Below are 21,626 nucleotides of genomic sequence, written 5' to 3'. Positions count from 1 at the left end.
AAATGGAGGATGACTGCAAGAAAGGCGGTTTATTTGGTTTCCAGAAACTTCAGTGATGGCAGAAGTGATTCCAGGGGGGCTGAAACAGATAAACCTCCAAGTGCTACAAGGACCCCTAAAGCAGAGGTGTCAATCCAGCCCACGGGGTGCTTAAATCTGGAAATAGCAAAGGACCAGCCTGCAGCGCCTCTGCTAGTGAAAAGGGGGGGTGGGGGGTACCCCATTTTCCCTGGCAAAGTGCTACAACAGGAAGCCACCCCGGGTGCTGCAGGAGGCGTCCGTTCCACTGCCCCCACCTCCTCCAGGCTGGCCCGCAGGGGAGAACTACCGTGCTGATCCGGCCCTTGGAGAAGTCCAATTTAACACCCCTGCTCTAAAAGGTTGCAAATGACCGACTGTTTGCAAGGAATATAAATTCTCCAGCTCTGACACGGTCCTGTCAGAGCTGAAGAAGTTTCTTGGAGGAGAAGCAAAATGTCTTTAAAGAAAAAACCCACAAAGTCCATTTTGCCTCCTGAAAGAAAAGCACCTTTGGGATTTAACAGTTACATTCACCTGGAAGGCACACAAAGACTCTCTCTCTCTCTCTCTCTCTCACACACACACACACAGAAGGGAAAGAGAAAAGGAAAGGAAAACAGAACTCTTACATTTACGCACCCTGTTCATTCTTAATCTCAGTTAATCATTAATCATAAATCTCAATTAATCTCAATTAGGAAAGGCAGAAATCTAGAAGGGGAGAAAGATCAATGTTACCATATTTTCCTTTTCTTTCCTTTTCTTTCTTTAGGCAAATTGGTTTTCCTGCTTCGTCCCTGAGCAAAAGTCCATCCCTTGCACAATCGGTGCGCATGCTTCTTTTTCCTTCCCTCCTGGAGTGAAAAAGCTTTTAATCCCAGGCTTTTAGCAGTCTCCCTTACGGGAGAGACTGGCAGGACCTTGGAACCAGAGCTTCCCCTGTTTCCAGGCAAGAGTCTGACCTGTTACTCTCAGGGAATTTTCCCTTTCCTCTCCTGCATCTCTGGGAGTCCATGCCCTGGCAAGGCCACCTTTCAGCCATCTTTCCCATTATCCAGAGCAAGCAGAAGAGGGATCCTTCCCCTCCCCAGGAGTTTCCCCGAAAGAGCCTCTTCCTCCTCTCCCTTGCACCACCACCACCACCACCACCACCACCACCACCACCACCACCACCACCACCGTATGGAAGCAACCAACTTCAGTTTCCTCTTCCTGCAGCAGGTGGCAGCATCTGCCCACCTTGAAATCATGGCTGACTGCAAGAAGCCAGCAACAAAGAATGAAAAGCACCAGAAAACCTGAGGCTTGGAAGGGGAAACGGAAGGGAGATGCTCAGGGAGAAAGCGGGGGTGAAGTCCTGCACCGAGAGAACGACGACGGCGGAATTCTTACTTGCAGGGGAGTCTCTAAATTAGAGATCCAAGCTGGCATAAAGATGCTCGAGGCAAACATCAGATGTGGTTGATATGCTGTGCTGGCCAAAAGGGGTTAGCCTACCCACATTGTCCACACTGTTAGCAATGCATACGGGGGTGAGGGGAGCCTCAACAGCCGGAGGGGCCTCCAGGTTCATTATTTACAGACCCCTCTGTGATAACCACCCTAGGAGCCCCACCTTGGGAGACGGGCTGCCAGAGGAATGCTGACAAAATAGACTCGGACTCCTGGCCCTGTCGTAGGCATGAAAGCCAGCTGAGGGACCTTGAGCAGGGTCTCTCTCAGCCAAGCCCACCTCACAGGATTGTGGCTGTGGGGGAAAGGGGAGCATAAAGGAGAATTAGGTGTGTTCTCTACCTTGAGTTATGTATAAAAATAATAGAGGGTACAAATACATACCTACATACAAGGCAGGAGTAAGAAATCATGCAGAGGATGTGGGAAACAAAGGAGGCTTAAATTGTTTTCTGCAATGTTGTGGGATATCACATAACTGATCTTCTCTGCTCCATCCTGGATGTGTGAAGTTGAATAAAAAGTCCTGGTTGGTTTTGCAGCTTAGCTAACAAAGCATCAGTCACCCAGTGGTGATTCAAATTGTAATCCTTAAATGCAGAGATCTATACTCCACAAACAAATCACATGGCTTTATCGTTTATTTCAGTAAATAAATACTTAGTTCATGTTTTGTTAAAACTCTACATTCTGTGTAAATCTTTCATTTTTTAAAATTTGAGGGCTAATAGCTAACTCAGCATTTCCTGTGGACATCTGTTCTCCACTTGACTGTGAAGGGGCACAGGTATGCACGCACAAACGTACCGCTATATCATTTTTTTGAAAATAGTACTCACCTTCAAAATAAAGGCAATGGGGTTGTATTTGTGTGCATGGCATACACTTAACTTACATTTGTTTTCTAATATCCAGTTGACCTCAGGTGGGCTGGTCAGGGACACCCAAAGGACCATATGTGTATGTGGGGCCATAAAATGCTCAGGTCTGTCTTATCCATTCATGGTACAGTTTAGCCTCCAGACCCTTCATCTTCTTTCTTGCTCTTCTATGCATACTTTCTAGAGCATCTTTTTTATATCATGGTGACCAGAACTGGATGCAGTATTTCAAGTGTGATCTCAGTGCAGTATAAAGCTCTTTTGAACAAGCACAAATGGACAACATTGAGGACCATAGATGCAGTGGCTGGCCAAGGAAATTTAATGCAGCAAATGAATGACACATCATGCTTACTTCCCTTTGACATTGGAAGATGTCCAGCAGTGCCATCAGCACAGATTTGGCAGAAAGTACACCTTTCTACTGCCAGGGGAAGTCTGGCCAGAAGTAGTCTTCATGCAGCCAAAAAGCCATACCTCTGAGCTGGAAACAAGGCTAAGAGACTCAATTATGCACGAAAAGATAGGAACTGCGGTGCAGAAAAATGGCAGTAGGAACTCTGGACTAATGAGTCCAAATTTGAAATATTCGACTGTAGCAGGAAGCAGTTTGTTTGCCGAAGGGATGGAGAGCGGTACAATAATGAGTGTCTGCAGGCAACAGTGAAGCACGATGGAGGCTCCTTACATGTTTGGGGGTGCATTTCTGCAAATAGAGTTGGAAATTTGGTCAGGGTCAATGGTATCCCCAGTGATGGGAAATACAGGCAGATCCTTATCCGTCATGCCATACTATCAGAGAGCATATGATTGACCCCAACTTTACTCTGCAGTAGGACAATGGCCCCAAACACACAGCCAATGTCATTAAGAACTATTTTCAGGGTAAAGAAGAACAAGAAGAAGTCCTGGAAATGATGGCTTGGTCCCCACAGAGCCCTGATCTCAACATCATTGAGTCTCTTTGGAATTACATGAGGAGGCAGAAGGATTCGAGGCAGCCTAAGATCTGTGGTTGTCTGGAACAACCTTGAAGCAACCTTGCGGAATCCCTTCAAAAGCAAATGCAAAAGATCCATATTTGGGGGGAAATATCAAAGGCAACATGATAGGATGGGAGGACCTCAGCAGACAGGAGTAATGTGAAAAAGATCTGGATGTTTTGATAGATTACAAGCTGAACATGAGCCAACAGTGTGATGCGGCTGCAAACAAAAAGTACATGGCATTCTAGATGCATCAACGCATGTATACTGTCAAGATTATACTGAGCAGGAAACACATCACTGTAGCAATGGGATATTTGAAACTACCCTGACTTCAATGGGAAATAAACTCTGCAGGGAATGGAAGATAGAACAGGTTCCTGATACAGCAGGTAGAGGGAACTAGAGGTCAACTGTACTGGACTTAATTCTTACTTAGGGATGAAACGATGGAGAGGGTAGAAGTGATATGAATTTTGGGGGAGAGTAATCATATCATACAAGAATTTCCCATAATGCAGGCATGGGGAGAAGGACACAGGCTAGACTTTAAAAGAGCTGACTTCAACAAACTCAGAGAGCGATTAGGAAGATTCCAAGGGTGGAAATTCTAGAAGGAACACAGTTCAACATGCTCGGGAAACCCTGATAAATGAAACACTGAAGACCCAAACAAGAACACTGTCATGGGGCAAGAGAAATAAGAAACTCCGTGGTTGCACAAAGAGCTCCTTTGATGACAAGATCCAGCTGAATGCAGTTCCTTTTTGGAAGGTTCCATAGGGGAATCTGGAGGAGGGGAAAAGGGGGAAACAACAACATACATGTGAGGACATAATCATGCAAAGGGTATGACTCACACATACTTGCATAAGATGCCCTGATCGTGTAAATCATCCTTTTTGGCATCATCACCATTAGCTGAGATGTTGCAACTTCTCATCAAATGTTCCATTACAAATGTTCCAAATACTTGCATAAGATGCCCTGATCGTGTAAATCATCCTTTTTGGCATCATCACCATTAGCCACTTCTCATTGTTGAGATGTTGCCACTTCTCATCAAATGTTCCTTCCTGCCATCTTCTCTTTGCAGTGGGACCATACCTTCTTTTGCCTTCCTTAATCACCTGTCATAAAAAGGCTCCTTCAGCAGGATTCAGTGGGAAATATGAATGTGAAAACATCCATAATGAACCCAAAGATTCTGGTACTTGTGTTTGACAGGCAAAATAAGAGTGAATGATTTTAAAATGCATTTAAAGATTTTTAACAGAAATAAAACCTACCACCGATAAAGTAATATGTGTAGTTTGGTAGAATGTCTGTCAGAGAATGGAAAATGGGTGGGGAAATTTTAAAATGGGCAAAGACTATAGAAAAGGTCATGCAACCATAGAAATTTTACTGAGAGGAGAGAAAGATACTTCTGAATCGAATTTGAATCTATCATCTACAGCAGGGGTCCCCAAACTTGGCAACTTTAAGTTGTGTGGACTTCAACCCCCAGAATTCTCCAGCCAACACAGCTGGTTGAGGAATTCTGGGAGTTGAAGTCCACACGTTAAAGTTGCCAACGTTGGAGACCTCTAATCTAAAGTGTTAGGTATTCTCCCCACCATTGTGTGGTCTGCTAATTGATAATTGAATCGGTTTCTCTTCTATCCCTTCATCATAAACGATCCAGATGAGGGGAAACGAGGAGACTTCATCAATTTTGCAGACACCACCAGGTTTGGGGGGTTGAGGGTGGGAATAGCCAACCCTTTAGAATAGTGGTCGCCAACCAGTGGTCTGCAAGAAAATTTTGGTGGCCCGCAGAGAAATGTCACCCCCAAAGCATCCCCCCAAGGCAATTAATCCAGGCTGGGTGGGAACACAAGGCTTGCGTCCCTTGCATTGTGAACAACACAAGGTAGTGAGGGGAGGGGGGAAAGGACGGGGGGGAACTTGCCCCACTCCCCCCACGCACCTAGCCTGGCCACCGGGCTGCTTCTTTCCGCTTCTTCCTTCTTCTGCTTTTGGCTGCACACAAGGAAAGCAGCCAAAATCTTTCTCTCCCCCAAACTCTGCCAGAAATGAGTCTTTGAGACCCTGTAAGGCCTCCTGCTCCAAGAGGCTGCGCCGGCATGACAAGTCTCACAAAGACTCATTTCTGGCAGAGTTTGGGGGAGAGAAAGAAAGACTTCTGCTGCTTCCCTTGCATGAAGCCAAAAGTCTCTCTCTCCCCCCCTGAGAATGGAGCTGGAGACAGTATCCTGCGATCCCAAATAAAGAATGATCGATTGGTAGGAAAACGGGGTGGGGAATTTTCCTGCAGACTTTTTTGGGGATTTCCCCAGGGTCTCTGGTCCGTGGGATTTAAAAGTATGAGTTTGGTGGTCCCTGAGGTCCAAAAGGTTGGCGACCCCTGCTTTAGAAGATAGGCTCAAGATCCAGAATGATCTTGACAGACTTGAATACCAGGCCCTATCCAACAAAATGCAATTTAATGGTAAGAGACGTAAGATTTCACACTATTAGCCAAGAAAAACCAAATGCCCAGGCACAGAATAGATGGTATCTGGCACAACAGTAGCAACAGTGAGAGTGATCTAGATGTGGACAATCACTTAAATATGAGCTAGCAGTGTGCAACAACTGCCTAAAAAAATGAAAGCAGTCCCAGTTGCATCAAAGAGGCATAGTTTCAAGATTACATGAAATGATAGTACCACTTTATACTGCATTGGTGAGACTACACTTGGAATATTGCATCCAATTCTGGTCACTGCCATGACACAAAAAATATGTTGAGACCTTAGAAAGGGTGCCGAGAAGAGCAACAATGATGATAAGGGGTCTGGAAGCTAAACCATATAATGGTTGAGGGGAACTAGGTATGTCTGGTTTAACAAAGAGAAGGACTAGACTAGATACGAGGGCAGTCTTTCAGTATTTGAGGGACTGTCACAAAGAAGGGAGGGTCAACCTATTCTCTAAAGCAGCTGAAGGCAGGACAAGAAGTAACAGGTGAAGGATAATTAAAAAAAGAGATCCAATCTAGGACCAGGGATAAATTTCGTGGCAGTGAGAAAACGGCCTTCAGAAATTGTGGATGCTCCATCACTGAAAGAAGAGATTGGACAGCCATTTGTCCAAAATTGTACAGGGTCTCCAGCCATAGTCAGGAGGGTGGACTAGAAGACCTCCAAGATCCCTTCCAATTTTATTATTCTTTGTTCTATATTCTAAAATAGTTTTCAAAAGTGCAGGAGATCCCCAGAATGAAAGAGGTGGGAAGTTCAAAGAACAGAAAGGACATGAAGGAAGGATGAGGACAGAAAGGTGTGGAGAACTGGAACTCAGTTTCCAGGCTTGCTCATGAGTCCAGAAATACAGAATAAGAGTTAGTAAAGTTTAAAAGAAATTCCTTGCAGGATATTCTAGATTTAGCAAGCAAAAAATACATTCTATTTTAAAAATTAATTATGTCTACAGAAAGGAGCTGGTGTGCAAGTAATACAATTTTAGGAGTTTGTTTCTCATGGCTAATAAGAAGTTAGGTCTATAATAGAAACTTAAGACTCCTCCTTTGGTTGTGGTTTCACATTTTTGTACCATATATGGTCCTCCCAAAAAGGCAGAACCAAGATCTTTAAGCCAACTCCCAAAGGAGTCCTAAGACAGCAGCCTCTGAAAACTGTTTTCACATTGACTATTGGCGGCATTCCAAGGCGAGATGTGTTTCTCCAACATTATTTATAACTAACCCAAGTTCCTTCTTTTATTGTCTCTTGTGAATGGTGTATGATAAAAGTCTGCAAAATAAAGTGCATTTTAGAGATATAAATACTCTTATTTTGTTTTATACAGATAGTGTATAAAATGGTGCATAATTGTGTATAAAATAGAGATAAACTAAATTTGCAAACCATTTAAAAGAGACAGTAAAGAAGCTCAGAAAGAAAGAAAAAGATATATCAGAATATCTCCTCTTCAGCAGCCAACACCTAAATAAGCAGAGCACCAAATCAAGGAACAACCAAGGAGAAAACCCCACGGACACAGGGAGGGCCATTGGCTGCATGTAAACAGGAAGCACCACCACCCCTCCACTCCCTTGCACTGAGGGCGCTACCTAGTCCTCTAATGAAACATCTGCAAGCAAGCAGCTCAGAGAGCATCAAGGGCTCCACAGTTCAGCCTTGAGACGCACATATTCTTTTTTTATGGGAGTGCAAGCAGCTACACAAAATTAAAAAGCCAGAAGAAATAGAATAGTCAAAAGACAACCAAACACATCCTAAGTTCCTAACCAAGGTCTGGGGGGTTTTCAGAGCTCTTTGGAACACGGCCATGTATCGGCAGGCACTGTGGCAGAGTCGGCTGCTTCCTGGGTCCCAAGCGAAGAGACCGTTTGATTGAAGGGTCCCAGAGGGCACCCACTCTGCCTGACCTTACTGGGCACTCCTGATCAAGCAGGGTGGGAACCAGCCCCAAGACCTGCAGGGACCCAACAGAGTGGGATGGGGAGGAAGGTAAGTGGAGGGCCCGCCGCATATTCCTACAATCTTCAATTGCTCATAGGATTGCCAAATGCCTGAATTTGGGTTCAGGTGACCGTGGGGATGCCGCAGTGACTGTAACGTTGGGCAGGGTCATAAGCCCCTTCATTCAGCACCATCTTAATTTCAAACTAACATTGAACTAATGGGTCAACGTTAAGGACTATCTACAGTATATCGAAGACGACTTCGGGCGGCGCTGGCTCTTCGGCTTTGAAGCAGAGAGGAGCACCATCCCCCAGAGGTGGGAACGGCTGGCACTAGTGCGCGAGGGGAACCTTTACCAATGCAGTTCACAGAGCAGAAGCCCTGGGCTGAGGAGATCCCCATGTCCCAGGGCCGCCTGGGCCCCCATCTCCTGGGCCAGCAGTGTATTTTGAGTGCTTTCCTCATGCAGAGTCCACAGCAGCGGTTCACAAGGTATTATTGCCTGAGGGGCCTGTTGATCCTGGGCAGGGTGCAGTTGGCAGAGAAGATGGATTTGTGGGAGGGCTTTTAGCCATGGCCGCCAGCGCCCCCTCAAGCAGCAGCCAAGACCTCAACTTTTGCCTCCCTTCTGAAGGGGAAAGTGAAATCTCCATCTGCCTAAGAGAAAGACTATGCTGGGCAGAATTGAGTTTGAGTTTGCTCCTTTCCACCCAACCTGCACTGCCTCCAGATACTTGGACAAAACTTTGACCTCATTGCTTGGTCCAGTCTGGGGTCCAGAGGCATAACTGAGTGCCATCTGCATATTGCTGATCCCTCCGCCTCATGAATAAGCCGGAAGGGACCGAGCGTAGAGCCCTGCAGTTTCTCACACACCAGAGGCCTTGAGTGTGATTGCTCCCATGAGAGAACACATACTGGACCCAACCACAGAGAAAGGAGAACCACCACTGCAGCAGCATCCTCTCATTCCCCCAGTGGGCCAGAAGGTGACTCTGGTCAGTGGTATTGGAAACCACTTTAGGAACAAAAAGTTCCAAATTGGTTGTATCTCCATCCTTGCTCCATCTAACTCCACCAGAGGTCATCCACTAATATGAGCAACACCAACTCCATAGTGTGTCTGAGCTTTGACTAAAAGGATCCAGATCATAATCTTCCCCAGGACCTTCTGTGGGGTTTTAACTCCACCTCCTTCTCAATAGTCTTCCCTAAAAATGGAAGATTGGAGACTGGGTGAAAATTGTGTGGTATAGTTGGATCCAGCCTCTTGTGGAGAGGGCCGTGCCACTGTTTTTTTCAAGGTAGCGGGAACACCCCATCAGTGAACCCAAGGTTACAGAATGGACCCAAATAACTGTCTTGTCCGGGCAGTCTTCACAAGCCAGCAGGGATGAGAATCTAAGAACCCAGGTAGATCGTGGCCATTGAACAAATTAGGATTTTTGTACCCTAGTGGGCCAGTCATGGGCAAAGGCCCCACAGATGATGATTGGTCCTGAGCAAGCAGGATTTGAGCTCTGGATTGCCATTTTGTTGGACAAGTTTTGAATGAGAAAATATTGTATGTCTCTAACGTAGACAGTGCTTTACTTCTGTGTAAGTTTCAGCAGGATATACTGTACGTTTGCCATCTTCAGCATTTAAGAACACCGGCCAATACAGCTCGAGACCAGAAGGCAAGCCAAACCTTTTGTGTCTTTCTTTCTGCACAGTGAAACGTAGAACTTTATAGGATGGTCCTTCCTGTTCTTGATCACGATGAAGTTTCTCTTTCCAAGAGAAGAGAATCTCAGCACCTCCGGGTTGAACTGTGAAGTTCTTGGTGTTCTCTGAGCTGGGTGGTTTCCTTGCAGATGTTTCACGACTGCCCAACTAGGCGACATTGTTGTGGTGGCACAGCCGGTAAAATGTGTCTAGAGTCAAGTACTGGAGGCTGACTTTGCCCACTGATAGCAGTTTGATCCCGAGCAGATCAGGGTTGACTCAGCCTTCCAACCTTCTGAGGTGGGTAAAAATGAGGACCCCCAGATTGTTGGGGGCAAGAGGCTGACTCTGCAAACCGCTTAAAGAAGGCTGTAAAGCACTATGAAGTGATATATAAGTCTAAGTGCTATTGCTAAGGGCTGTTGCTATTGTGAGTGCATTTAGTCCTTTTATCCACAAGCCAGACATGTGGAAGCTTAAGAAACTGGGAGAAAACTGTAGATCTGAACCTCCTGAAACCAACTCTTCTAAAACAAGAGGATGCCAATGGATTCCAGATGATCCCATCACAGCCCGAGTTCCTGGCTCCTTGCCCAGGCAGTCTTCCAGCCAGAACCCCGTTGTGTCCAATTAGCCTGTAAGCACCAGTTCCGCAGTTGTTTTTACAGCAACACAATCATCCAACTGGTGTGGGGGGGAAAACAGGGTGTTGCTCCTTCATGGCTGAGAAAGGTGGGTCTCAAATGAAGTAAATTTATAGATTTTACCCTTTGCCCTCCACCAGTTCTGTGCTGAGACAAGATGTGGCTCCTTCAGGTCAAATAAACTGATCTTTATTCTAAAGGGTAGAGGGAATGTGCAGCCAAACTGCATTCATAGTAGGGGGGCTAGATCGAAATTCACATGAAAATATTTACTCTTGACACTTTCTAACTAGGGGATTTTAAGTTCACTACACGTGAAGAGTTATTCCAGCTGGGGGGGGGGGAAGCAAAATATGAAAATGATCCAACTGCCAGGATCTTCCTGGCATTCTGTTTAACTTGGATTGTGGCCTTTAGCCTGTATTTAGAAGCATTGTTTATATTTGTGAGGGTCATTCTTCATTGTTTTATTGTGTAGCTTTGGCTGGAAGGATCTTTTAGGAAGGTGGGTGCCAAGTCCCCCACCAATGTGATCTGGGTTTGCTATCCAGTAATACTTATATTGCCAATGAGATGCTTCTTTGCAAAGTATCCAAAAAATGTTGCTGTAAGCTGTATATTAATGTGGAAATGACATAGTAGCTTGCCTCATCCTGTGGCATTTTAATTGAGTTGAAAGTCATAATCTTGTGTTCTGAAATTCTGCTCTGTTGTAAAAAAAACATGCAAGCCCACACTTGCCGTTTGTATGAAACCATTTGCTCTCCCCTCCCACCAGTCCACAAAGCGATCTTGACTATGTGTCAGAATGGTTGTGTAACTGGCAACTCCAAATTTCAACTAATCAATGCTCTGTCCTACACATTGGCAATAAAAATCAGAACACCAAATACAAGTTGGGTGGAAGGACCTAGAAGTCCTCATCTCAAATGAGCTCACTTTAACAGCATTGCCCAAAAGGCATTAAGAGGTGTTAATCTTATTTTGCGAAGCTTCTCTTCTCTGGTAACATTGAATTGCTAACCAGAGCATACAAACTTTTGCCAGACCAATTCTTGAATACAGCTCGCCCGCCTGGAACCCGCACTGCATATCGGACATTAACACGATTGAGAAGGTCCAGAGGTATTTCTGGAGAAGAGCTCCTCTACTCGCAATAGAATTCCCTCGGCCTCCAGGGTTGAAATTTTGGCTTTGGACAATCTGGAACTGCGCCAATTGTGGTCCGATCTAAGCACAGTACACAAAATTGTCTGCTACAACGTCTTGCCTGTCAAAGACTTCTTCAGCTTCAACCACAATAATACACAATCGATACAAACTCATGGTAAACGGCTCCAAACTCGATTGCAGAACATACGACTTCGGCAACAGAGTGGTCGATGATGCCTGGATCTCCCTCCCTGACTCCTTTGTTACAGCCTCAACCCCTCACAGCTCCAACCTCAAACTGGCTACCGTGGACCTCACCCCATTCCCAAAGGGGGCGTGCATAAGCGCACCAGCGTGCCTACCGTCCCTGTCTTACTGTCCCCATTTATCTGTATTTGCTCCCTTTGTTTATGTTCATGTTCACACCAATACTTGTTGTCTTGTACATGTTTGACAAACAAATAAAATCACGGCAGGCCAGGGGATTCCCCCCTTGCCTGGCTGGAAGGCCTTATGCAGGAGCCCAGGAGGCCCAATGGCTCTCAGCCACCATCACTGCCATCCAGTGATGGTGGCTGAGGGAATTCCCGTAATGAGGGAATCCTGGAGTATCCCTAGAGGTGCGTCTTGGGAGGGAGGGAGGGAGGGAGGGCGGAGGGGGAGATTTAGCAATAGGCCACTTCATGTTTCCTGATAGTCATCCTTTCCCCAAAGCCACAACTTGAGTGCCCAAACCAGTTGAGCCAGCCCAAGGCTTCACCCACAAGACACTCCTTGCCAGGAGCGTTTGGGACCGAAGGACGGAGGGGAGGCAGATGGGACCGTCTCCTCCATCAGGCAAGTCCAGTTTGCCCTCTGACTGAGGTCTGCGGAGGCTCAGGTGGGAATTCGGCTGTCAGACTTCCTGTTTTGAAAATGTACTATTGGGGGAGCCGATGGGGGGGGCTCCAAAGGGAAGTGCAGTCAGCTTAGCAGCTGCTGGGTGAGACCTCTGCCATCTTCCACAGGGCTGAGCTCCGGGCACCTCACCAAGGGCGGGGAGGGGCTTGCTCTGGGCTTAGGATGGGTTGGCGGGTGAAGGCAGCGGAGCACAACTGGCTCCAGCAGCCACGGTTTTGCGGGATGAAGGTGCCACCTTCTGCAAGGAGTGGCAGGCAGCTGCTCAGTTTTACTCCACAGCCAGTGCACCCTGAGGGAAGAGTGCTGAGCCCTCTCCGGAGCCCATAAAACAGTCAGGCCGCACAGCAATTCCCGGCGTTGCTGGGCAACTGACTCTTCCCATCATCCCTCACCTTGGGGACACAGCAGGGTGGCCTTTGTCCATCTGTTCCCAGGGGCCAGGCTGTGCCAGGCAGGGAAATGGCAGTGCCAACTCAGAGGGGGAGGAACTGGGCAACCAATAGGCCTTTACCAGCCTCTGCTGGCCTTCTGTTCCACCTGAAGGCACTGGGAGGCTGGGCAGCTGCTCTCCAGCGCGTGCAGCCACTTCTCACGAGAAGGTGCCCAGAACAGCCTGTTGGGGGGGTTGTGTGGGGCTGCCTTCTGGGTGCAACTTGCACAGTGTGTTTGAATTCCAGGCTCCGGCTTCTGGTGCTCCAGGGGTCTTCAGCGAGGGGTGGGGTGGGGGTGATGTGGAGCGTCCTCTTTTAGGATTGGGCCCTTGAACCACTAGGAACCCCAGCCTTTCCCACTCCTTGCTGGCAAGCAGGCAGGCAGGTAGAGTTCGGGTTGCAGAGGTCTGGCCCCACTTCCATCAGCCTTGGTTCCTGCTCTCCTTGTGCCCCGAAGGCTGGGCCCGAGCAGCCCCTCTCCTGACGCCCAGAGGCTCTGCTCAGCCTTAGATGGCGGCCTCTAAATCGTACTCAGGCTTTGCCTCTGCACCAGATCGCAGGGGAAGGAGGCTCTAGTCGAGATCCCTTGGGATCCGGCTCGGCTTGCTGACCGCTGCTGGCCCTTCAGGGGGAGGCCGCTCCCCGGGGCTCCTCCGGAAGGGGTCTCGGCGAGGGAGACAAGCCGCCCATTGGGGCTCTCGAGCTGCTAAGGGCTGGCGGGGCAGAGGCGCTCGCGTTCAACCCCGTCCGGCCCGAGTCGCTCTTTGCGACCGTCCAGGCGGGGAGCGAGGCCTTTTCCGCGCGGCGTCCCTGGCAAGCGGCCGACCGGTCTCCCTCCCAAGGGCCGCGGGGCGCCCGCAGATGCTTTCCAGATGTGGCGGCCTGGCCGCCGACGGGGAGGCGGGCCCAGTCTGGCTCGGCAACGTCCGGCCGGGCCGGAGTCCCGCCAGAGGCCAGCCCGCCCCGCGAGGTGACGCAGCAGCCGGCCACGCTCGGGCCCCTCACGCCGAGCCCCCAGCCGGCCGCCCGAGGGACGCCCCGGCCCCGTCCGGCTTGCCAGCGAGCGGAGGGCGAGCGGCTCCGGGCCCCCGTCGGAGCGCAGGCCGGCCATGGGCCGAGCAGGTGAGTGGGCGCGCGCGCCGGCCGAAGGAGGCGCGGAGGGCGCGGGAGGGATGGGCCGGGCCCGTCGGCCGCCTCGTCGGGCGAGCAGGGCCAGCCGGATCCCGGCGTCGCGGGCGGTCCGAGCTGCCGCCGCCGCCGCCGCCGCCCCTCTGGGCCCCTCCGGTGGGCGCGGCCGTGGGCCGCGGGCGGGCGGGGCCGAGGAGGAGCGCGCGACGCTCGGCCGGGAGTGTCCCGCGTGGCTTCGCCCGGCGGCTGCGGGGGAAGGCGGCGACCCTGCCCCGAATGCGATGGGGAGGCCGAGGAGGCGCCTGGCTGCCCCCCCGGTTCCCCCCGCGCTCTGCTTATTTCTTGGGAAGGTTCGGTTGGCGCCTCTTCTTCGCTGGTGGCCCCTCAGGGCGGCTGACAGGAAACCGCGCTGCCTCTTTCCGACCCTCCCGAGCGTTGCTCAAGGGCCGCTGCCGCCTCTCAGCTGCCTGCCCGGCTGCGCGTCTCCCCCGCCCGCGGCCACGTCACTTTCCCGGAGCGCCTGCAGCTCAGCTCCCGAGGCTCGAGGGCTCTGGGGAGCGTGGCGGCTGCGGGCCCCGGGACCTCCGGCCCTGAGGCTGCTGCGCTTCCTCTCTGCTCAGGGAAGGGGTGAAGAAGGAGCTCCCGAGGTTGCCTTCGGGTTGGAGCCAGGCAGGGGGGGTGGCGACCACAGCAGCCCCCCCAGCTCTGGTGCAAGGAAGGGGCGAGGACGGGGCGCGAGTGGGGCCCCATTGGATGCTGTTCTTGCAAGGGAGAAATCGGCCCTCCTCTCTGCCCATCGCCCCACAGGACTGGGGGGAGGAAGCAGAGGAGGCCTGGGGAACTTTGTTCTTTGGTGGATCAACCTCCCCCCCCTCCTTGTTATCACACCCTGTTCCTTTCCTAATCTCATCAAATCATTCTCACCAAACTGATAACGCCCAGAGCTAATTTCTGTTCTGCTCGTGCCAACAGCGTTGCATAAACTGATAAGAAGCTCACTTCAAAAGGTACTTTGCTCACCAGCACACCGAAGCGAAGCCCTGATAAAAGCGGCCATAAAAATAAATTATTTTCTGAAGGAAATTGGCTGAGGCAAGGGGGGGGGGGAGAACGGGGTGTGTGTGTGTGTGTGATGAAGACACTTTGGGCCAGTCACTCATTCGCAGCCCTAGGAAGCAGTCAATGACACCCCTTCTGAGAAACCTCACCAAGAACGACCAGGCAGCTTCTGAGAATCAGACATGACTGAATGGAAGAAAAATGCAGGCGGTTTTAATGAGAACTAGCTTGACGTCCTGGTTAGGCAACAGGCTAGAAACTGGGAAACTGAGTTCTAGTCCTGAGGCCCAAAGCCAATCACAATCTCCCAGCCCTGGAAAGCAGGCAACGGACAGCCAAAAACTTTGCCAAGAAACTGCAGGAACCGGTTCAGGTGGCCACCAGGAGTTGAGACTGACTCAAAGACAGACAGGCAAAAGGAAGGAAGGAAGGAAGGAAGAGAAAGAAAGAAGAGAAAGAAAGATCCAGCCAGAGAGAGTTCCCTTCAAGGAGGCCTAATAGGTCTCCACAGGAGCTTCAGATCGGTGCAGGTGGCTCTCCCCAATGCTGCCATGGGCATCATCCTGATCTTTGGCATCCTTACTTGGGCACCGCATGAGTGAAGTGGCTCTTTCCAGACAGAAGGTCAGGACTCGTTCTCTGCCTCTGAGGTCGACTGGGGGCCTCAGAGAAACAGCAGCAGCTGCTGCCTGGAAAAGGGCCCCTTCTCTGGCTTCAAGTTGGCACCTGCTCTTTCTGCCCGTCTGCCCTGCCTGCCCCCCCCCGGCATGGTGCCAACCAAACTCCTGGCAGGGATCAGCCTTTCGCAGTCGGGAAGAAAGGCAGGGGGTCCCTATCGGGCTGCATCGGGGCTTCTCTGGAAAGGGCACCTTGGGGAGGTTGGCAGTGGTCTGAGAAGTTGCCAGGAGGAGCTGGGCAGGGCTCTGAAGCTCTGGGCCCAAAGAGGAAGCAACATGGCTCCCCTTCCTCTGAGAAACCCACCCTGGGAGATGCAGTCAAGGGAAGCAAACCAAAGAGCTGCTTCCAGCAGCGGAAGCCTTCCTGGGTCGTTTGCTGCATTTCTGCTGAATGAACGGACAACCCATTTCAAACTTACAGAAACGTTCAGGCTGGGAGGAAAAAAGAACATGGAAAACAAACACCACCTATCTTCTTTTTTTCAATATTCTCTGCTACTTGTTAGGCTGATGGAATAAGAGAGTTGGAAGGGACCTTACAGGTTGTCTAGGCCAACCCCTCATATCATTTCAGACAAATCCTTGTTCAATTATACTTCCTTTTCTGGTATTATAAATATTGCTAGTTTTGCTCTGGCAAGACAAGGACAGGCATATTTGATTGTATGCTTGCGGCACAAAGATTGGCTTTCCCTGTGGCTGAGATCACATTTCATAGTTTCAGCTGCCACTTTGCGGATTAAAATTGCCTGAAGGGAGCTGAGGTGTTTGCTCGCCTCACCCACCCGGAAGAGTCCTGCACACCAGGAAGAGCAGCCAAGTGAGGGCTGTGGGGGTGGGGGTGAAAGGGGATTCTTTGCAGGCAGGGGAGGGTGAATGGCCTGGCCAAGCCTGCCTGCGACCTGGAAGGAGAGCAGGAACTGCTGGCAAGGGAAGGGCATTCACCTTGGGCTGCTTCTCCTGCCAGGAGCAATTTCCCAGCGAAAACCCTCCACTGCTTTCTGCTCAAGGCTCAAGGGCAGCGGCTCCTTTGCTAACCCTCGGTGCCACTTGTGACCTCTCAGAAGAGCCGATTCAGACCCCAGCCTGGCCCAGCACCAGGAGCTGAGCTGGGACCAACACGAGAGGTTTCTCGGAGCTCAGGACACACTTCCTGGCTTCCTCTTCTGGCTTCTGCAAGGAGGTTCGAGTCAGAAAGGTCTTGGTGGCTTCAGCCACACTTGCCTCTGAAAGCATTGAAAGGGCTTTGGGAGCGTCCGATGTGTTTCCGGCCGTGGATGAAGCAACGCGCATAACCTGGGAATGGAAGGGAGCCGTTCATAGCAGCCCATCCATGGCTTCTCTTCTCCGGGGGAGGAAGAAAAGGAGGCGCTACCCAGGGAAGCGTGCAGTGCAAGCTGTGCCGAGGAGAGACCTGCGGAGCACCATTCTCTCTCGTGGCCCCCATGGACCCACCCTGAGAGGACTGAGTCTTGCCTACTTCTCTCAGGGCCTAGCTAGTGCCTGGTTAATGGAGCCCAGGGGCATTGGCCTCTTCACAGCAGCTGTTGAATCAGACACAAAGAGTTGCTATGGATTGTTTTTTAAGATGTACTTGAGCTTTGGACCCCCAAAGCTTAGTTCCCCATGGGACTCCGGAGCAGGTACAGAGATCTGATATACTTGTGCATATCACTTAAATGGCAACTTTACAGCGCTCTTAGAATAATTTCCAGGACCAGCCTTTGCATTCTTGCCAAGTCTAATTATAATTCTTCACTTATCTCTGTCCACAGTTCACAGTGGCTATTTCAGCTCCGTCAGAATCATAGGGCAGTACTGAATATCTGGATTGTTGAACTTAAGAAAATGCACACAGCATAAGTACAGACACAGACACAGAACTAGTTGGAGCCGCAAATCCCTACATGACCCGCATCACCAAGGAAAACCTTCCACCGTAGTGTGCACAAGGGGTTGCAGCCCCAGCACTGTCTCTTGCAGTACACACTCCGAGGTAGCTGTTCTGTGTCACAAGAAATTAAAATGCTGCATTGCACATTGCTGATATCAAAGTGCCTTACTAGTGCAGTGCGATTTCAGAAACACAGTTCTTAGCCAAGAGGACATTTCCTTCTGCTAGGCACAGGAACCATGCAAGTAGGCCTAGCAGAACAGTCCTGCATCTATGTGGGAAACTCAACGGGGCGTGGAAATCTTTATGGATCCTGGCAATGGGCAATATCCATATTCTGTGCATGCTTGAAATATTTTGAGGTTTTTTTGGGTGTAAATGCCTGCAGATTTCAAATTATTGTGATTGCAAAGTATGAATGCGAATGTTTCCCTGCTGGATAGAAGATAGTATCACTTCCATTTCAGAGAGGTTGAAGGAGAAGGAAAAGAAACATACAAACGATGCTGTTAGAAAATGGGAATTATCTACAAATTTGTTATGTGACTTCTACAAATTTTAATTTGTATTTGCCCTCCAAATTCAGCTATTTATTTATCACCCTTGAATAACTGCATTCATCCCAGGATTAAAAGAGAAGAAGGCAGCCTCGGATGTCTTAGCTCTCTTCCCTCCGGCTTCTGGCTCTTTGCTCCAAAGGGCTCTTGCCATTCAGCCCCTGGTGTTCCCCGCCTTGGATTCAAGCACTCAAACAGCACAGAAGACCCGGTTCCAGGCCTCTTTCGGTGCCTTCGTTTTTAAACAGGGTGTGCAGCCTTCAAGAGACGGGCACTACATTCTCTCGACATTGCTTTCTTCTAAGAGAGTCACTGCAGCCCACCATTCCTCTCTCCTGTCCAATGTTTTTTCACTCCTACTTTGCAGAATATCAGAGGCACCGTGGGCCCCAGGCCTATTTTTGGCCAGCAGGAGGTGTCCGTCCTGTCTCCCCCCAGGTCCCCCGTCCACCAGCCCAAAAATAAGAACTACAATATTGATCCGGCCCTGGAAGAAATCCAGTTTGACACCCCTGTGTTGTAGGTCCTCTAGTCCAACCCCCCACCCAAGTAGGACACACCGTTGGCAGTCTAATCTCTTCTTGAAAGCTTCCAGTGATGAAGCTCCCACGAGTTGTTGTTTTTCCCTTTAGGATTTTCATCCAAGGAATCTTTCCCAAGTTCTCTCTGAGTTTGTTGAAATCAACTCTTTTAAAATCTAGGACTTTGCTATCGTTATGTTCTATTGCTTGTGTTTTCATTAGGTTGAATTCTAGCATGACATGGTCATACTAACAAGGTTCCTGTGGTTTCAGTTCCCTCTATCACGTCTCCTCTGTTTGTAAGACTTAAGTCCAGTATGGCTGTCCCTCTAGTTCCCTCCTCTACCGTTTGGACAACAAAGTTGTCAACTAGGTTGGTTAGGAACCTATTCGATTTCTCACGTGGTGAGGAATTAGTCTTCCAATTGATGTCAGGGTAATTGAAGTCCCCCCATTACTATTGTAGTGTGTTTCTTATATATAATTGATTGGCAAAAAATACAGCTATTTTTTCTGCTTGGTTGGGTGGCCTGTAATATACATTCCTTTTTTCTTTTATATTGAGCCATATGCATTCTAGGAGGTTTTCGTGCATTTCTGTAGCATTGTAGCAATGTCCTTTACCTACAGTGCAACTCCACCTCCTCTTTTACGGGGTCTGGTTTTTTTTGAACAATTTGTATCCTTCTATCAGTATGTTCCAGTCATGGGTTACATCCCACCAAGTTTCTTATTCCAACTATATCGTATCTACCTTCATGTATTAATAGTTCAAGTTACCCTGTTTGTTCCCCAAACGTTGTGCATTTGTATATAGGCACTTGAGAGCTTTATGTCTGACTCTGGGGATGCTTCCTATGTCTCCTATTTGGTTGTCTTCCTTCCCATCCCACCTTACCTCATTATTTGACTTGTTTTCTAGGGGTTTTTGCTTGGAATTAGGTCCTGGAGTTCCGAAAGATTGGTCTCTCTCCCCGCTCAATTTTAGTTTAAAGCCCTCCTGATAAGTTGAGCCAGTCGTTTTCCGAAAACATTCTTCCCAGACTTTGTGAGGTGCAGCCCATCCTTGCCAAAAGCCCACCATGGAGGTGGTACCCGGAAACCAAAGTGTTTCTGACGACACCGATCCTTTAGCCAGTGGTCCACTTGTAGAATCCTTTGTTCTCTTACCAGATGTTGACCTTTCATTGGCAACACAGCACAACACAGCCTCCCTTTTCTGCTTAAACATCTTAGAAGTTTCAGTTTACAAGTTGCTTATCAAGCTTTTGATTGCTTTTTTTAAAAAAAATGAACTTAAGTGAAACCAAGACATTCATTAGAACTCATGTTCATCAGTGGACTTTGCTAAAATGAAAGTTGGCCAGAGAAGGAGGTCTTGTGCTTGAAAAAGGTTTTATTTTTAGAGTGGATTAATGGAAGCGTGATTGAGCACCCCGGCAACAGCTATTCCTTGAGTTATTCCTTCCTCACACTTTATGGGATAAACTCAAAAGCCAGAGCAATTAATCAATAGGTTTATGGCATATTTTATGGCTTAGATATCACCTGCCAATGGTTATTGATGCTGTTGAAGGTCCAGCCTTTAATCCCATCTTACTTTGAAAGAATTAAGGCCTTGGACTATGGCAAGCTTCTTCCCATCAGCAGCCCTGTGGATACGCATTGGAAATTCCCCAGGGTGTGCATTTGTATGTGTCATCTAGAAGGAGTTGCAACCTGTTCTGTGGGTTTGGGACCAGGTGGAGCCTTCCAGTTCAGTCTATAAAAAAATATGGCTTTCTTGCTTAAGCTCGATAGTCTCTTGCAGAAGGAAAGCAATCTGAGGTACCTAAGAGCTGCTCCGATCAAAAATAATCCCAATAACAATACTATGATTACTCCTATTATTACTGAGAATAAGAATGAAGAACTGGGCATGTTAACAGTTGCCTCAAATGTTTCGGTTTGGTTAGAAGAAGCGACTGCAGGGCTGGGAAATGCTCACAGCCGAGGGAGGGGTCTTTGGGGGCGGCTGCTTGCCCACTTTGCATCTGGGCTGCTGTGCTGGGCTAAGCGGGGGCTGATGCCTGGCGGGACAGGCCAGGAGTTAGGAGTGGGGAAACAAACCCTCTGGGGGGGGGGCACAGGGTGGCAGGGGGACAAAGCGCCTGGTGCTGCTTCCACCCCAATGACACGAGATGTTCATGGAAGCCTGGTGAACCGTGTGATGGTTGTGAAGTCCATTGTTATTTATTTTATACAATTATGTTCAACTTATTTATTGGGTTCCAATAACTGGACACCTTTTTCTGGGTTCTACTGTTCTTGACTGGTGTGAGCACTTATCAAAATTTCAGGATGTCATAGACTCACAGAACAAAGGTATGTCTGAGTAGCTGCCCCGTGGATTGGGGGCTTGGACTGTTGCTGAGAAAGGATGCTTCTGAACTTGGCTCCTGGGGTGCCCCACGCCTGCCGGGAAGCAGCGAGTGAGTGGGGGTGTGTGCATGAATCGCAGCACGTGAGAAGACATGGGGTTCTTCTGTGTGACTCTGACTGTTTCCCAGGAGCCATAAGGGTGGCTGCTCACACAACCCGGTTAGTGCAGGAAAGCCCCCCCCCCCACACACACACACCAGTAGCTTCTGGAGGATGCTCTGTGGGCAGCTGATGGAGAAATCCCTGCTGGCCCTTTGATATGGGATGCTGGCCAATCTCTCCCGGGTCCTTTTCAGGCAGAAACATATATATCCCTAGGGTGGAACTGCCTGGCCCTGCCTGTTCATCTGCATTCAGTATCAGTCAGTCTAGAGCTGGAAGGGACCTTGGAGGTCATCTAGTCCACCACCACCCTGCCCAAGCGGGAGACCCTACACCATTTCTGGCTGATGGGAGTCCAGTCTCTTCTTGAAAGTCTTGAGTGATGGTGCTCCCACAACTTCCACGGGTCGAAGAAAGTTCCTCCTTATTTCCAGGTTGAATCTCTCCTTGTTCAAGTTTCCATCCATTGTTCCTTGCCTGGCCTTCAAAGATGCCTTGGTGAATAGCTTGACCCCCTTCCTCCTCTCTGGGGCAGCCCCTCAAATATTGGAAGCCTACTATCCTGTCTCCCCTGGCCCTTCTCTTCCCCAGACTAGCCAGGCCCAGTTCCCGTAAAGC

At 49.3% G+C, this 21,626-nt stretch overlaps 1 protein-coding gene across 6 annotated transcripts in view; it reads left to right on the top strand.

Moving 5' to 3' along the window:
* The first annotated feature begins 12,097 nt into the window (after window positions 1–12,097).
* ANPEP (alanyl aminopeptidase, membrane) overlaps window positions 12,098–21,626 on the top strand; it is a 36,272-nt gene continuing 26,743 nt past the window's right edge. For 2 of the 6 annotated variants that reach the window (XM_087972979.1, XM_087972974.1), the window contains exon 1: window positions 12,098–12,198. The gene's annotated coding sequence lies outside the window, so the exon portion shown is untranslated. Of the gene's footprint in view, window positions 12,199–12,377; window positions 12,818–13,293; window positions 13,772–21,626 lie in introns of those variants that run through there. The other 4 variants (XM_087972975.1, XM_087972978.1, XM_026684699.2 and 1 more) reach the window with 4 other exon arrangements.

Source organism: Notechis scutatus, chromosome 11 (genome assembly GCF_049901735.1).
Source record: "Notechis scutatus isolate UNSWTSFEM ecotype Mainland chromosome 11, rNotScu1.2, whole genome shotgun sequence".
NCBI classification, from domain to species: domain Eukaryota; kingdom Metazoa; phylum Chordata; class Lepidosauria; order Squamata; family Elapidae; genus Notechis; species Notechis scutatus.
This window is presented reverse-complemented; position numbering and strand designations above follow the sequence as displayed.